Raw genomic sequence first — 18,314 nt, forward strand, 5'->3', positions numbered from 1 at the left:
ACCGAGTGGATGCTTCCCAGATTGAGTCAGGCTGTTTAATAGACAGGCCACCCATTAAATCAATCAGTCTTGGACAGGGGGCTACAAATGAACAATAAGCCTGAAATTGATTAGGGGGAAGGGAGGCTAATTGATTACATTTCAGAAACTGAGGAAATTGAGCATCATTTTCACTGTTCCCAAGTTGTTTTCTGCAGCCAAAGCCTGTCTTTTTAACAAGACTGTCTATCCTCCAAGTGATGCTATGTGATTGGGAATTATTGAACAACACCATATTCTTCGAAGTATTAAAACTGCAGGTCTCCCACAGTGGAAGTAATAGGATATAGTGTGTCATCAATGATGATTTGCATATGAGATATGGTATCAAAGCATCATCAAAGAAATATATGAATGGAAAATCTGATCTAGTCTTAGAGCAAGAGGTGAGCAGGGTTGTGGGGAGGGGGATGTAGGGGCAGGGGTAAGAATTGGTGGACAAACCACATGTGACCCTGGGATCTGTAAATTATTAAAAGCACTAGATTAATTAAGGTCTCCAGTGCCAAATGCATATCTATGGCTGATAATTTATGAAAGAATATGCACAGATGTTGATAGACTGATAGAATGTGGGTAATTTGCATCTCTGCCTGCTCAAAGATTGCCGGTATCACTTAGACCTTGGATCCATTGAAGAATCCTATCCAGGGAATTCTTAACCTTTTTGTGTACCCGGGACCCGTCTGGCAGTCTGGTGAAGCTGATGGCCCCTTCTCAGAATCCTAGCTTTAAATAATTAAAGGAAATGCCAAATTTCAGTTAAAGGTTAGTGAAAATAAAATGCAGATTTTCCTAATCCAAGTTCACAAACCCTTTGAAATCTATCAGTAGACCCCTTGAGGGTCCATGAGTCCCTCGCTAAGAAGCCCTGATCCACGTATTTTTATATTAGTAAGACATACGAGACCTATATAAAGAACATATTAAAACAATCATGACAAATGTTAAAGAAAACCAGAATAAAGTTAAACGCATATGTACAGTAAAAATTTCAGCACAAATTCTTCACAATAACCCTCTACATGGGTAATATAGGAATTATTCTCCCCATGTTACAAATGAAGAGATTGAGGTTCAGAGTAATTTGTCCAAGGTCACACCAGGACTCTACAGTTGAATAGCACTTTACAAAGTCCCTTCACACACACACACAGTCTTATTTGATCCTGACAACCAGTGGTGTGCAGGTAAATATTTAACAATCAGCTCTCCAGAAAAATAAAACAACTGAATGTTGGACACACTGTTAAGTTTTATTTTCATTATTGGCATTTTCTCCATCGCTTTCTTAAATCTTGACAATTAACAAAATAATAAACCCTGATTTGTAGGATTTGCTGATTTCCAAGGTGTAAGAGTTCATAGTAAAAATTTTACAGCCTGCTATCTCAAGCTGACTCCAGCACGACCCTGCTCACAAACATGATCGTGCAAGAATCGTTACTCCCATTTTACAGAGAAGAAAATTAAAGTTTAGGAAAATCTATATGTCTTGCCCAAGGTCACATGGTTAGAAAATGACAGAAGTAGACTTGAATCCAGTTCTTTGGACATGGATTCTAGTGTTCTTTGCAACATATATGCCACACTGCATATGGTAAGCACTCAAAAATTACGTGCTGCTAGATTGGGAATGGCTCACTCCCTTCTGTGGGTGCCACATGAGGATATGATATGAACAGCTCCCACCCCTAAGGTGTGATCCAACTCCGTGTCTTATCTGTCATCTTGGATTAATGTGCTCCCTTAAGCAGGAAAGTCAGAATGTCTTGCTTCCATAAATCTGCTCTCAAATTCTTCGAGACATTTCTTCCTGGCATTTCAGGAGAGCTGGCTTAAGGTTCTCTGTGAGGAGAAAAAAAAAATACACGCACGCGCACACGCGCACACACACACACACACACACACACACACACACACACACACACAACTGGAGAACAAAGTATCCGCTCTGCTTGACAGTCCACCAGCGTAGGTTCTAGGGAAGGAGGCTAGTACTTCTATCCCTGACAGGCACCAAGATACCTGGAATGTGTGAGGTATGAACTTTACGCCCCCATCCAACCATGCACCTACCCCTTTCCCCACTGCCCCAGTCCGGTTTCTTATGATTTCTACCAGCACAACAACAATCTACAGAAAAGATTGAAGTGGCCTTTAGGGGTCATACCAGAGACAACCCGTGGAGCTGCCAAAAAGCCTTTCTGGGACTCTGGAGACAGTGACTCAGCATTTGAGCCCTGATTGCTTCAGGTCACATAGAGGTTCGATGTTGAAAGGATTTGTTATTTCTGTACAAAGCAGAAAACCCTGAATTGTTCCTTAGCCCTCCCTACTCTCCCTGCCACAGGCAGATGGGGTGCTTGTCCATTTAAAAAGACAAACACCTTCCATGCTCCGGGGGGCGGGGGTGGGGGGGGGTGGTGGTGGTGCATCATATAGGTCTAAGACTTCCAGTGATGGGCGAGGGTCGGCTGGCTCTACTTCACCCTACCATCTGAGCACCCACATAGGAACTAAAGCAGGGAACTCTCTTAAGCAAGTTAATGCCTGAACCCCAAATTGGATTTTCCACTTTGCATTTCTTTTCCCAAGTAAGTGATCAAATACATTCTTGAGATGAATGTGTTCAGACTTAAAGGTGATCTTATGAATTCAAGAGATCTGGAAGTCTTTGGTCCAAAGAGTTTTCCAGACTGATATCCCAGGCAACTTTTTTAATGGACAAAGATGACCACCAGCAGGGAGATGACTGGAAATTGTTTGGACAGTGCAGAAGCAAGGTGAAATATGGCCATGGCTATTTGGCAGTCTCACAAACTATGTTATGTTATGTTCTGATAGGATTTAAATGTCAGCTTTCCAAGAGATTGTAAGAATAATTACAAGTTAAGTTGCTAAGTCCTCTTTTAAGTCATTATGTTAATGTGCCCTGTGAATTCATTACTTTTGAGTACAGGAAATAAATACCTACTCCACACCTGATTTACACTGTGTATTAAATACTTTTCTACTTCTGCTTTTAGAGAGACATGGACATGAGTGAAAATAAACAGACAGATAGATAGATAGATAGATGATAGATAGATAGATAGATGATAGATAGATAGATAGATAGATAGATAGATAGATAGATAGATAGATAGATAGATAGATAGATAGATGGATGGATGGATGGATGGATGGATGGATGGATGGATGGATGGATGGATGGATGGATGGATGGATGGATGGATGGATGGATGGATGGATGAATGAAGCTAAGCTTTAAATATTTTGTCCCCAGGAGTCAGGGTCAGGGTAAAATGAGTCCAAGATTATGAGGAAAGGGAATCTAATCTCTCTCATTAGAAGCCAGACTCCCCTAGACTGAAAATAATCTGAACTGCATGTTTGGGTCCAGAGTAGAAAAGGGTCCCTGGAGGAGGAGTGGGTGTGGGGGCCCAGGGTTCTTGGCCCCCACTTTGTGGAGTAGATACCTCCACAGCATCTTTCACTCTTGTCCTCTTCTCCGTAATCCCATAGCTGCCCCTCAAGCTCATGCATTCCACCATCTCTCAGCTGGGCTCTTGTTCTAGATTCCTATTTAAGTATATTTTTTTGTGTGGATGGTTAGGATTTTGTTTTGATGAGACACTATGATTTCATCACTAGGCATTCTCCCTCCATGCTCTGTACTGTATGTGGCAACCCAAGATACAATGGGAAAAGTAGTGACTCAAGTTAGAAGCCCTGGGTTCAAATCCTGACTCTCCTATTTTTTTAATTTAGGTTACCTTCGACAAGTCACTCCACTTTTCTGAGTATCCTTTTCCCTCCTCTGTAAACTGACATTGCTTGATTAAATGATTTCAGAAAGGTTTTCTCACCCTACCATCCTATCAACTCTCTATATTTTTTGTATTTGTTTTTTGTCCATGTTTATTTTTCCTATAAATGCCCCATAAACTATCTCACTGACCCATGGGAGGCTTCTCTTTTCTTCTGCTGCTAAAGGGATTTTTGTGTCAGCCTTAAAATTCCTTATACCCAGAAGTTTCAGGTTGATAAGTACCTTTAGTTTAGATTACAATTTCTCCAAAGCAGCCAGGGTATATTTATTCTTTGCACCCACAATAAATACATGCTGCTGTTAACAAGGAGAAAGGGATGGGTGTATTTGTGTGTGTGTGTGTGTGTGTGTTTCAAAAACAGACAAAGAGAGATTGAGAGAGAGATTGAGAGAGACAGAGAGATGGAGAGACAGAGATTGAGAGAGAGAGAGAGATTGAGAGGGAGAGAGAGGGAGAGAGAGAGGGGGAGGGAGGGAGGGAGAGAGAGAGAGAGACCTGACATCAAACTTTAATATGCCTCTTTGTACCTTTTACCCCTTGCTCCTGATTTGCCTCCTGCATGAAGCAGGAAAAAATCGAATCCATCTTCATTGAGACAAGCCTGAAAACACTTGAAACCAGCTATGACATCTATCTCAAGTCTTCACTTCTCTAAGCATAACTGCCTACCTCATGTAGTTATTTCTGGGAAAATCAAAGCAATTTGTGGATCTTAAGTCACATAAAAATGTCAGTTATCATCAGTATTGTCCAAGGCTTTTTTTTCTTTTTGTCCAAGATTTGCCACAGGGACAGTTTTCTTTTCTCTTTACATCCCATCTTCCCATGATGTCTCTTCCAGCTTTGATGAGAAGCTGGTGTAGGACCTGATTTCTGGAAGTGTCCTACTGTGTACAATTATTGAAGGAAGCAATTATGAAAAAGTTCAAACAATTAACTACTAAGCATCTCTTTATTAAGCATCTACTATATGCTAATGATTGGAATTGTGTTCATTCTTTGTTGCCAAAGAAGACAATGCCATCAGAGAAATGATGACATGACTTGCATTTGATTTTGTTTTGAGTGAGGGAGGGCAGTGCAGGCCACCAGCCTCACTTCTCCTCCAGATTGGAATATAAAGATTAAAAAGGAGGAAATTCATGCCCTTAAAAAGATTGCATTCTTTGGGAGAAGACACGCATAAACATATGCAAAGTATAGAAAAGTTAAATGTGAGTTAATTTGGAAGGGAGAGGGAAAGATACAAGCATCTGGAGGAATCCAAAAGACTTCTTAAAGAAGGAGATATTTAAGCTGAACACTGAAAAAGCAAGAGATTCTGAGAGGCAAAGACAAGGAAAGGGAGCCACCTCCCTTCCTGGAGTGACAGCAGCCTTTGTGAACATTGAGGATGCTAACTCAAACTCCCATTTATCCAGATGATTCAAGTTCCCCCAGGGCAAGGTTACATCTCCCTTCACCTAAGAGTGGAGCACCCCAGAGGGGTTGGGGTGATATCTAATGACATTGATTCAAGCCCCCATTCCAATATGTTCTCCTCAATATAAATTGCCAATGACTAGCACCCCAGTTTCATTTAACCAATTAATAGAAGGCCTGTCTACCACCAGAGGTTTGCAGCATTTATCTCTTACTCATACACAGCCAGGCTGCTTAGTGCCTTTTTAATGCATACCAGTCCAGTCTCAACAGCCAATCAAAGATCCATCTCCTCATCACCACCTAGGTGGAGGAGCAGAATTAGTTACCAAACCATATGAGCATGCTCCTAAGTCCATGTGGGGATGGCATCAGCCGGACCCAGTATACATACTGGACTCATTGGCCACTCCCTCATTATGTAGTTAGTAAGTGAGAGAGTTGGGATTTGAACCCAGGGACTCTAACTCAGGAGCCAATGATTTTTTTCCCACCCCACCTGGGACTCCCATCTACAGTATATGGTGGGGAGATAGTACACCTAGTGATGAACTCGTATTTCCACCAACATAGAAAATCCTACTGAGGAAGGAATTTCAAAGGTCTTCTAGAGGAGCCCTGTCCCTTACTGGATGAGAGTCCTGAAACTCAAATGGGTACAGAGGATCACTCAGATAGTGATGAGAGGCAGGATTTGAACCCAGGCCTTGACTTGTAAATCCTGCATCCCTGCCCCTGTGGCACAATATAGCACTTCACAGACTCTTCTCATGAGGTAGGAAGGAAAGACATTCTTCCCATCTTGAAGGTAAAAAGACAAGAGCTCAAAGAGGAAAATGACTTGACTCGAGGTCTTAAATCTAGCATTTGTAAAAGCCAGTATGGAAGGCCAGGTTCCCTCATTCCAATTCTACTTTTCTAATCACTCTCTGATATTCTGTCACCCTTCACCTACCCAGCCCCACACTCACCAATGCTCAAGACTTCACTTTCTCTAAGATAAATGAGGCGATATAGTAATGGTGGCTTGGGTTAGTCTTCACTCTGCTGCTTCCTCTTTGGGCATCCTTGGTCAAGTCAATGAATTGATTTGGAGTAAATCCTTCCCTAGAAGACAAGAGGTGTGGATGCAATGTTTCTAACATTTCTTCCAGGTGTCCATCTCTCTGTGATTCTGTGAGAAAGATGAAAGAGAGACAGAGACAGAGAGAGACAGAAACAGAGACAGACAGAGAGAGGAGGCAGAGAGACAGAGATAGACAGAGAGGAGACAGAGAAAAAGACAGAAAGACAGAAACAGAATATGATTCTCATCAAACCAATTAACTTCCATTCATAGTACTGGAGTTCCTCTCCTAGCCCCTAGCTAGAAGGGACCTCAGCAATGTTCTAGTCCCAACTCCTCGTTTTACAGACTAGGAACTGAGACCCAGAGACATTTAAGACTTGCCCTGAGTCACATGACTAGGATGGAATTGGAGGTGAAAGGGAAGTTTTCCTTCCTCCAAGGCCAGGACTCTGTCTGTCCCTCCATATTGCCATTCCAAATTTCACAAGCGTCCTTGGATAGCCATGCTGTATGCATGTAACCACCTGCCCTCCACCTCTTCCACTTAGCAGCCATGTGACCTTGGTTGAGTCATGAACCTTGCTGGGCCACCAGATTTCCACATCTGTAAAACAAGAATAATCTTCCTCTCAGCCTATCTATGCCTGCCTTACAAGGTTGTGAGCATTAATTAGTTAGTTAATTAATTGTGAGACAATGAGCATCGATGTGCAGTATAAAAGTAATACTATACTAATATTATTAATAAATTGGACTCCCCCAGAACTGTACAAGAGAAGCCCTGTTCAGATGTTCTGCACACTCGCCCCAGAATTTCAGCTGGTCCTGGTCTAGTTGTGCGATTCCACTGGTGTTGGAATCCCCACCCCCAACGAGGTCACCAGCTCTTCTGCAGCAGCCAGCATGGGGGAGCTGTCCAGAGCATCAGTAGCTGGTTCAGGGTCTCACAACACTTCAGAGGTTTGTCTTGAACCCAAAGTCTTTCAAACCCCAAGACTGGTCCTCTGGATACTGTGAGCCATGTTTACTACCTCTCATCTCAGGTGCTCCCAATTTTGACCTCTCTCAGACCCTCGCTTCTGCTTAACAGAAAGCCTTCAAGCCCCCTTGCTTTCGTATTGGTGATACATAATCTTCAGAAATTTTCCATCTCCTTTCAGGCTTATTGTTATTATAATGATATCCCGGAGGGATTTCTTCTATGTCATGAAACAACAGCCTTTTAAATTCATGTGATGGGCTGATCTTGCTGTTTCATCTCATCCCTAAATGTAAATGTTTCTGGTGCTCTGGAAGGAAGGAAAATGGAAGAGCATTATTATGGCAGTGGGTGAGTCTAATGGCTTTTCTCTGCCAGGGACAAGCCAAGGCTGGAAATATTTATTGGTTCGGTCTTTCAGCAACACGGTATTAATTGTCTTAGAGTGTTTTGATAGGTAGTTAGCATGAGGGCATTAATGAAAACAACCCCACTTCATTTTAAAATTAACTACTTGGCCATTGAGCAAGGGGAGCTGACAAATGATGGCAATAAATTTGTGACGGGAATTTATGTCATCGTAACTCAGAGTGGGTCCATGGGCATGCTCAGATGCAGTGAGGAGAAAGGGAGCGCCAGAGGGGTGATGCATGGGAGTGATCACAAAGATCAGACATTCCCTCCCAACTTTGCTGAATCTTCCCTGAACATCCCTGCCAGGAATGCCAGCTCTCGTGGCAGATTTACAGAGGAGTGCACCTCCTCCTTACCTTGGCGGGGCTGACCACCAAATCCCAGCTGGCCCAGGGAAATTTGTCTTGGCTCCAACTATCTAAGGAAAATATTCTGCTACAACTTTTAGGTAGTAGCCAACATTAAACATCCATAATACCCATGTCTCTGAAGACCATACAACTTTATACAAAAGGCATACACAGCTGTCACTAGGAATACTGGCACCTGGGGTCAATTTAGTTGAGGGGAGACTTCAGAGGCAGAGACAGTGTCTGACACATAGTAGGCACTTAATTGATGCTTGTTGATTTAGTGACTTGTCACTATACTGTATGTAAGGAGAGAAGATATAGACCCAAGTATAACCATCATGGACAAAGAGCCCATGATATTGTTTTGGAAAGAAGATCATTGCATCATAAATTTAGAGTTGAATTTTCCCGTTCTTCTCCTGCCCCTTCCCCCCGCCCCCCAAAAAAACCTTGTGGTGTTGAGAAGAAATTTTAATCCATTCTGATAAAGCCATTCAGACCATTTCTGTTGATGGGACATATACTTATTAAATTCTTGGGCTAACATGGTATCTGCTGAACAGGTTTCCTGTTTCCTCTCTTTCCTTTTCACTAAAATAGTAAATATGGCATAATGCATAGAGCCAGGAAATACCTGTGTTCAAATCTCCACTTACCTATTTATTAGTTGAATGACCTTGGGCAAAGCATTTTATTTCTCTGAACCTCAATTTCCTCATCTGTAAAATATAAATTAAAAATTACACTTATTTTTATTTGATCAGAGTTGTTAAAAGGATCATATTAGATAATAAGCGAGAAAATACTTAGTAAACTTACAATTACTATGTAAAGGTTAAGCTATTGTAGAAATAGAGAAGATTTTGGTCATAGGATTATGTTAGAAGGGAGAGTTAATTATCCTTGTCCTCTTGTTGGTGAGATCTATGTTTGTTTCTCAGGCTTTCATCTGATTTAGAACTTGAAAGTTATCTTAAGCCTAGCATTATGAGATCCGGTTCTAGAACTGCTAACAATAGAAATATGACAAGAGAAAGAAATTAAAAGTATAAAGGTAGGCAAAAGGGAACCAAAGTAATCCCTAATTGCTGATAACATGATGATTTACTTAGAAAACCCTAGAGAATCAACAAGGAAACTAAGGGAGAAAAAGTTATAGGTTATAACATAAACTCAAAAATGAGCAGCATTTTTATGTAATAACCAAATCCAATAGGCAATACTACAAAGAGAAATACCATTCAAATAACTACACAATGCATAAACTATCTCTGCTATTCACTCTACCAAAGCACACAAAATATTTTATAGATTCAATTACAAAGTGCTCCTTAAAGAAATTAATAAAGAGCATTTTAAATAGCTGAAGGAAATGTCAATGTTCATGGCTGGTCTGTGCCAATATAATAAAAATGACAAAATTAATGTTAAGTTTACAGTTTTAATGTGATACCAACCAAATTGTCAAAGATGAATCCTTTATAGAAGTCAATGAAGTAATAACAAAATTCATTTGCAAGAACAAAATATATAGAATACCAAGGAATTAATGGGGGAGGTGGGAAGGGTAGGAATGAAAAAAAGAATAAATATTCCAGTCCTCAAGCCATATTATTACAAAACATCAATCATCAAAACCATTTGACATTGATTAATTAAAAAGAAAAGAATAGTCACCTAACAGAGCAGACCAGATGGAGGAGTGTCACAAATAAAGGAACTCAATAACTGTGTTTGATAAACTCCAAAACATAAATTACCTAGGAAAGAATTCTTTATTTGATAAGAACTGCTAGGACAACCAGAAGACAGTCTGGAAGAAATTAGGCTTAGACTCAAACTCTCTTCCACATTCCACAATAAATTCAAAATAGACTTGCAATGAGAATATTAAAGATCATGACATTAAAAAATTTGAAGAGACATAAATCATATACATTTCACAGATAAGGGATGGATTTTTAACCAAACAGGAGATGGAGGCAATTACAAGAGATAAAAACAGATGATTTTGATTATATGCAATTGCGAAGCTTTTGTACAAACAAAATTATGCATCTATTATAAGAAGGGAAGTAATCAGCTGGAAAAAAATCTCTAGACCACATATCTTTGATAGCCAAGAAGTGTAAACAACTAACACTAATATATAGGAGACAAAAAGTCATTGTGTTGTTATAAATGTATTTTTGTGATTCAATTTTTGAACTACAAAGCTATGCTGTTTGGTAAGTAACAACTTAATAATACTGATGTTTCATTATCTAGCTGCCTGTGGACATAATGAGACTTCCCTACTGGTCAGTCTTAACATCATGAATTTTTGCTGTTGCCTCTCTAAAATCATGGTCACCATTTCTACTTCTCTTGAAATGTTTGAAAACAAACAAATATACTGTTCCAACTTCTGGAAGAAAAAGAATGGGGGAAATTAAATCATGTTTTTAGGCAGAATGGTGACATAAGAGGTCTGAGTGAATGACAGAAACTTCGGAATAGCTGCTATGAGGAACCACAGCAATTGTGGGGGGTACAGAATAAGAGGATCGTTCTGCGGCAGTGAGAACTCAGTTGAGATTAGAAAACTTAAATATGTAGAAGATGCAGGCAACATGGGTGTGCAACTTCATCAGAGTCATTCAGAAGCAGAGAAGGTGAATGGTGGGGGTACCCAGAAAGGATGGGTTGATGTACAACAAGGAGGCAGGAGCTTTGAGTGTTGAGAGTAGCACATAATTGAATTGTGGGTCCAAAACTGGGAAGCTGGAGCAGGGGGTAGTGGCCTCAGAGAATAGGGAGAAGGTGCTGGGACTGGTAGATTTAGGAGGGATGGAAGCATCAGAAGCTATGATCAGATGGATGAATTTCCAAGTTCAGGACCAAAAAGGTGGGACCTTTGTGATTAATGACAAAATTAAGGGTATATCCATCCCTGCCTGATGGATGAGGTAGAGTGAAGATGCAAGTCACAAGAGCTGATAAGTGGAGTGAACAGGTGAACTAGGGAATTTGAAAAGGCATCAACTAGGGGCAGCTAAGGGACACAGAGGATAGAGCACTGGCCCTGGAACAGGAGGCCCTGAATTCAAATCCAGCCTCAGACATTTACTAGCAAGTCACTTAACCCCCAGTTGCCTTGAAAAAAAATAAAGGACATCAACACATGTATTGAAGTCCCCAAGTGTAAGGGTAAGGGTTCCAGTGGAAAAGAAGCTATGAACCTGGTTCTGAACTCCTTGAGAAAGGAGAATGACCTGGCACTCTTGCTCACATCCTCACCTCTCCCTACCTATACTATTGCAATAAACTCCTAAGTGACTTCTGGTCCACTCCATCTCCTTTCCACAGTTTCTCAGATTATCTTCCTCATATATCACTCTAATCATGTCATTTCCTGTAACAGCAAGCACCCTAGCACACCCAGGATGACTGCTAACACAGGTTCTTTGATCTGCTTTACTAGGAAAGATAGCTGTTTAAGGGGTCAACAATCTTTTTTTAATGACATTCACGAGTTCAAGGGGAAAGTCAGCACCCTGAACTTTGGAGAAAATACAAACAGAGAAAATACAAGCAGAGAAATAAAGACCAACAGACAGGGCTCTGACTGTCTGAATCAAAACAATATTGCTATACACTTTACATATACCACTGGATCAAGAGAGTCTTTACATCTGAGAATTTGGGGGTCTGAACATACAACTACTCAGAGTCTCAACTAGGGAATCACAAGGTCCTTCTCATAAGCAAGCCCCCAAAGCAAAATACCAAATCAGAGTATATATACTCTTCTCAAAGCCAGAAGGCATCACAACCCTCATGACTCAGTGTCTAATTAGAAATTATCAAAAGGTGTGAAAGCCTTCCTACAAGCAAGCCTGCCCTAAGTAAGCTTCCGTTAATGGACTCCACATGCGGCCTATTAATGGGCAGGGAAGATCGTAAATCTCATTAATATTACATTCCCCCACTGGAAAGACTTTAGTGGTTTCTTCAATGCCTGCTGAAGAATAGATTCCTGATCCTGGCACCCAGAGCCCTTCATAATCTGTCTCCAATCTACCTTTTCAGAATTTCCATCTCCTTCATCCATTCTACACATTCCAGCCAAACTAGAATTTTCTTGGACTGCATTCATCATCCACATGTCTGCTTGTATCACCTCACAATCTTGTAATAGACTCCTCTCCCAGCCTCCTAGATATTCTCTGTCTAAATCTTTCCCTTTCTTAAGGAAAAACTCAGATGCCATTTCTTCCAGGAAGCCTTCCTTGACCCCCTTAATCAATCAAACATTTATTAAGTACTTATTATGTGCCAAGCACTATGCTAAACTCTGGGGACATAAAGAAACACAAAAATCAGCCCCTGTCCTCAAGGAGCTCTCATTCTAATGGAGGAGGCAATGCCTAAATAAATAAGTTCATGTAGGATACATACCAGAATAGGTGGGAGTTAACCTTAGAGAGGTCAGTGGTGAAAGTCATCTCTTTGTCCTCAACTCTTTCATAGTACTTTGTCTAGACTTCTCCTTTACTATTATCTCAATTTCCTCCATATCCTAGCAATCTGTATACTTGTCCTCTGCCTCCACACACAATTTTGGTAGTTTCTTGAGTGTCGGTTCTGTGCTGTATGTCTTTGCCTAGCACATAGAAGTGCTCAATTAATTGAATTGCACCATAGCAGCAAAGAGAAAGTGGAATGATGCAATGATTTCCTTCTCATCTTCTCTGCCGAGGAGTTTGACCTTCAAAGAGAAGAACAAGCAAAGTTAATCTTTTAAAAATTGAATCCCAAGTGAGGCAATAAGATATTCAGAGGGAGCAGCCAGATGTCTGAAACGAACCCAAATCTCCAGGCCCACATGAACCACATCCTGGGGAGTTGTCCAACATACACATGGGAAGATGGAGGCACTGGGGATCATTTTGGACTAGTCATGGAGAAGGAAGGAGGTGATCCAAATCCAAAAAGGAAGGAAACAGTAAGAGACTTCACTGGCAATTTCAGCCCAGGGCAAGCAATACTGTGATTGGAAGCATCTCACTGCCATGGAAAGAGCTTGATATTTAGAGTTAAAGGAACTGATTTCAAATCTGACCTAGGAACTTACTGCCCATGTACACGTGGGCAAGAAACCTAGCTTCAGTGGGCTTTCTCACGTGTAAAATGAAGGGATTGGACTAGACAATGTTTAAGGTCTTGTCCTGTTCTAAATATTTTATCCTATTGAAACCCTTCTTTGTGGAGAAATAGAGAGAGAGAGACAGAGAGAGAGAGAGAGAGACTAATAGAGAAGAGAGAGAGACAGAGACAAAGACAGAGATAGAGAGAGGCAGAGATAGAGTAAGAGAAGAGAGATAGAGAGAAAGAGAGGAGAAAAAGAGAGACAGAGAAACAGAGAGACAAAGACAGAATCAGAGACAGAGAGAATATAATTTGAATTTCAGCCTAGTTATGATTCCTTCTGTATGTTGTACTCATTTTTAGCAAACGCAGAGAATGCAGTAAAAATCAGCTTATTTTTATCTGGACACAAGACCTGTTATGAAAATATAGACAACCATCAGGCAAGGTTTAAAGAGAACAGGCAACTCCCAAAGATGATTGATGCCAGTTCCACCAGCTGAGGTGAGGCAGATGAGAGGCAAAAAGTAGAGAAGGGCTAAATCCACCATGTCCCAATGTGGCAACAAATTCTGTTCAGGCAAATGTCTCCTTTAGCAGTGAACCAAGGCTAGTGAGTCAAGCAAGGTCCCTATTGCTTATGACGGTAGCAGCATCCTTCACTTGCTTCTGGCCCAGCATGCATCCACACTCTGGACCTCCATAGTTAATGAATGAATGCAGTGTTTACTATATGCCCAACACTGTGTTCAGCAATGGGGATTTTCCAACTTCACTCCCTCCACCAGCCTTCTCACCCTGAAGATACCTTGACCTCTGAAATCTTTCCTCTGATTGGTGAGTTCCCGCCAGGACTGATATTTCATGAAGAGTACAGGCTGTTTGTTCCTAACTTGTTGGTATCTTGCACCTCTACCCCAACAGCCCATTCTGAACCCTTCCCCTGTGGCCCCTCCTCTGATTGGTGAGTTCTTACTAGGACCAGGATTTTATGAAGAGAAAAAGCCATCCATCCTCATATTTCTCCTAGTTCCATTCCAGCTACTTTTTGTGTGTTGTCATTCTCAGTTACCATAGAAGCTCTTTGAGGGAACTGATTCTTTATTTTTGGGGGTGGGAGGGTGTATTTGTATTGCCAGCACTTAGCATAGTAGCTGATCCATAATAAGGACTTAATAAATGCTCTATTTAGAAACAGGGGCAGTGGGCAGTCATGGTAGCAGGGTAAAAGACAAAATGATCAGAATGGAATTCAAAGCATCGCTGAGGCCAGCTCAGTACAGTGGGCTGTGTAAATTGGTGCTCGGAGCTTCTCCATCCTAACAGTGTGGGAGCCCTAGAATAGGAGACTCCAAGCTGAGTGGGGGAAGCCCCCAGGGCATGGTCTCTTGAGGTCTGCTAGGGAGTTCAGGAACAAGACAGATGGAAGAAGATGACTAGGAGGAAAGTGACAACAACTTCTCCCCTAGGCAAGGGAATTCATTGTTACAATGACCCAAGGGCAGAATCCAAGTTGGGATAAAACTTGGAGGTCTTCCAGTCCTACCAAAATGGGATCTGGCATCCCATGGGTTTTTTGTTCCCTCCTACATGGCAGGCAGGTGTGAGGGAAGCATGACAGCTATTACTAGCCCTTGCTGGATAAAAGGGCATTATTTGTGTAGGGAGGACAGGGGAGCCCGATCCCTCTGAGAGGAAGGATGTAACAGAGAGGACTGGATTCAGAATTTCTTTTGGAAGCAAAATGAATCAGGAAGTAAGGAAATCATCAACAACTTCCTAGCAGCTCAGAACTTTCTTCAACTCCTTGGCCAGCATGGGACCTGAGGAAACCCTCACCTCTTCTGCAGAAGGAATAGACGTGTTAACATTTCACACCCTTTTCATTTCGTACCCTGGAGCAAAGCTTTGATCACCACCGGATGGCTAAACTAACCATGTTTCCCTTTTCGATAGAGTTATTTATGCTGCTAGATTTGGAGAATTCAGAAGCATTCCTTCTCTACTTCAGTAAGACATTGGATCGTCTTTCTCCAAAATCTTGCGAACAGGATGCAAAGACATCAACTATACGGTTGGATTCCTCTCTAATGGGACAACTGAGTCCAAAGGTTATAGATGAATGGTTTGGTACAAGTTTGCAGGGAGACCTTTGTAATATGCCCCAGAGTTCTTCATTTGACTCTGTCCCATTCAATATTTTTGCCAATAATTGAAGACATACTGTAGATGACATTGCTTATCAAATCTGTGCATGGCACAGACCTGGAAGGGATGGTGAACTGATACAGCATATGGCAGAATCAAGATCCTAGCAGTTCAGGCCAAGTCTAAGGAGATGGAATTTAATAGAGGCAAAAAGTTAGGTGGTGCTGAAGTGGATAGAATGCTGGGCCTGGAGTCAGGAAGACTCATCTTCCTTAGATCAGATCTGGTCTCAGACACTAGCTGTGTGACCCTGGGCAAGTCACTTCACCCTGTTTGCCTCAGTTTCTTCACCTGTAAAATGGCCCAGAAAAGGAAATTGCAAATCAGTCTAGTATCCTTATAAAGAAAACCCTAAATGGGGTCATGAAGAATCAGACATGACTGAAATGACTTAAGCAACAACTGAAAAAAAAGAGCTAGAGGTTTAAATTGAGGGCAACATCATCTTATCATCTGCTCTGCCACTTTGGACCCAGTTTTCCTTACCTGGAACAGTGTCCGGCTCTGAGTCAGGAACTGTGCTTCCAGGCTGGGAAAGCTGATCCACTCAGCTTTGGAATTCTCACCATCTTGATCTGCAAATAAGAGTGTACACAATTACCCAGGTCAACGCATCTGGCCAGCCCCAAAGCAAGCATCCCGTCCTGTTTAGCCATCCACCCAAACTCTTTTAGCACCTGCCCTGCTTCAGAATGCATTTCCTTCACTCCACCACACCTCAGCCCCTCTTCATCTCTTATTCTGGGCATAGCTATCAGGTCGCTGCCACCATTGCTTCCAGAATGGGAGTGTCAAGTAACTGTCCTATGGACAGACCTGCCATAGCTCTGCATCTCCTGAATGAAAGTACCTTTCTTGGCCAACTTTCCTTGTGCCTACTGTCTCCTCCATTAGAATGCAGGCTCCATTTTTAATATTTTTATGCCTAGGGCTTAGTGCTTAGGAATGTTTTTCATTCATTGATTCACTTGAGCTAAGAGAGAGAAATGGTCACCCCAAAGCTGCATTACGGTCATTGTCCAGAATAAAGTGGTCCCCACTTACACTCTCAAACCTTTTGCTCAGTCATTATGTCTACTGCTACTTTACTTTCCATCAGTTCATAGAAGTCTTCTCAAGTCTCTCCGTGTCCTTTATATTTATTGTTTCTTATGGTGTCTGACATGTTTTGAGAAAGTTGTTAACAAAGCTAAGCACATCCAGAAGGTAACTGAGATGGTAGGCAGCTGATGGTGCTGGGTCAGGAGTCAGTAAGGCCTGAGTTCAAATCCAGCATCAGACAGTTACTAGCTGTGTGACCTTAGCAAGTCACTTAATGTGACAACCTTTGGAATTTCCTCAATGTAAAGTTTCCTCAATGTAAAATGAGGATAATAGCACCTACCTCATAATATTGTTGTCTTAAATGAGGTGATATTGTATAAAGAACTTAGCACAGTGCCTGGAACACAGTAGACACTAGATAAATGGCTGTTCCCTTCCCCAAGATGGTGAAAACCATGTCATGTATGTAGTGGTTGAAGGATTTGTGATGGTTTATCCTGGAAAAAGGAAAAATTAAAATATGTGAGGGGAGACTTCAGCTATTTGAAGAGCTATCACGTGAAAGAAGAGAAGATCAGCTCCATGTGTCCTCTAAAGGTCACGTCTTCCTCACTTCCTCACTTCCAAATCTTGTTTGGAATTCATGATACCCCCTCCCTGCCTCAAACAGCTATCACTTAGAGAATATTTTATGGCTTGCAAAGTACTTTGTTTATATGATTTCATTTGACAAGGACTAACACCAGTGGACAAAAGCAACAGGAAAGCAGATTTTGATTCAGCATAAGAACAATTTTCTAAGAATTTGAGCAATTCAGTGCAATGGATTACCTTGTTAGGTAGTGAGCTCCTCAGTATTCAAAGTATTCAAACCATAGATAGAAGCTCATGAATTAGGGATGTTGCAGAGGCAATGTCACATGGGGTAGAAATGAGGCTATGTGACTACTGAGTCTTCCAACTCTAAAACTTTATGTTCTTATTCAATTCAATTTTGTGTTTGTTTGATATCGCTCCAAAGTTTCTATTATCTCAATGAAAATTTGTTTGGATGGTCTTTGCTATTTATGAAAAATGAAAATGGCCTCCTTCTATTTCAAATCAATCAAGAAACTTCTATTCCCAGAATGTTCACTGTGTGCCCAGAACCATGCTCACCATTCCCCTTCCACTGGCCTTGGTTAGAACCACTCACTTTATTATGAGAATACTAGGGGCAATGGGAAGATGAAGGGGCCCCAGAGACAGGATCTAGGTTCAGATTCTACTTATGGAACCTTGGGCAAATCACTTCATTTTCCTCAGCCTCAATCTCCCCAACTGCAAAGTCAGGCAATTGGAATCCAAGGCCAGAGAGGTCCCTTCTATACCTATGAGTCTATGAACTTACCATTGTCTCCATTTTCGCCCAAGGGTATTTCCCTTATCCATGAGTGGGGGGGGGGGGGTATGGGTATGTGTGGGTGTGTGGGTTGATGTGGGGGGGGTATGGAGGGGTATGGGGGTGGGGGTATGGGGGTGGGTGGGTGTTGGTTTCTACTAGGTGAAGAGGTATTACCTCTTACCCTATTTAAGGCATTTCCAACCTGGGGATAGAGTAGCCATCTTTAACTCACTATGTCCAAAACTGAACTCATTGTTTTCCTCCCCATTCCTAACTGTCCTTTACTTTGGAGGACACCACTGTTCTCCCAGACGCTCAGCTCAAAACCTGCCTGTCTTCTTGGACCCATCGTTGTCTCTCACCCTTCATATCCAACCTGTTGCCAAATCCTGTAGACTTCACCTTAATTTTATTTGCTGACATTGACATGGCACCT

General features: G+C 41.6%; 1 long non-coding RNA gene across 3 annotated transcripts; it reads right to left on the bottom strand.

Moving 5' to 3' along the window:
- Positions 1-1,267: 1,267 nt before the first annotated feature.
- On the bottom strand, positions 1,268-17,872 carry LOC140530250 (uncharacterized). Of its 3 annotated transcripts, XR_011975872.1 has the most exons (6): positions 16,835-17,872; positions 15,937-16,025; positions 12,553-12,862; positions 8,769-8,831; positions 6,269-6,471; positions 1,268-5,600 (listed from the first exon to the last, which is right to left on the bottom strand). It is a non-coding gene; the product is annotated as an uncharacterized lncRNA (long non-coding RNA). The 3 variants fall into 3 exon arrangements; XR_011975871.1 differs by having other exon boundaries at positions 1,268-6,471; XR_011975873.1 differs by having other exon boundaries at positions 1,268-6,404; positions 16,835-17,871.
- Between the last annotated feature and the right edge of the window lie 442 nt (positions 17,873-18,314).

The sequence above is a fragment of the Notamacropus eugenii genome, chromosome 2 (assembly GCF_028372415.1).
Source record: "Notamacropus eugenii isolate mMacEug1 chromosome 2, mMacEug1.pri_v2, whole genome shotgun sequence".
Taxonomy (NCBI): domain Eukaryota; kingdom Metazoa; phylum Chordata; class Mammalia; order Diprotodontia; family Macropodidae; genus Notamacropus; species Notamacropus eugenii.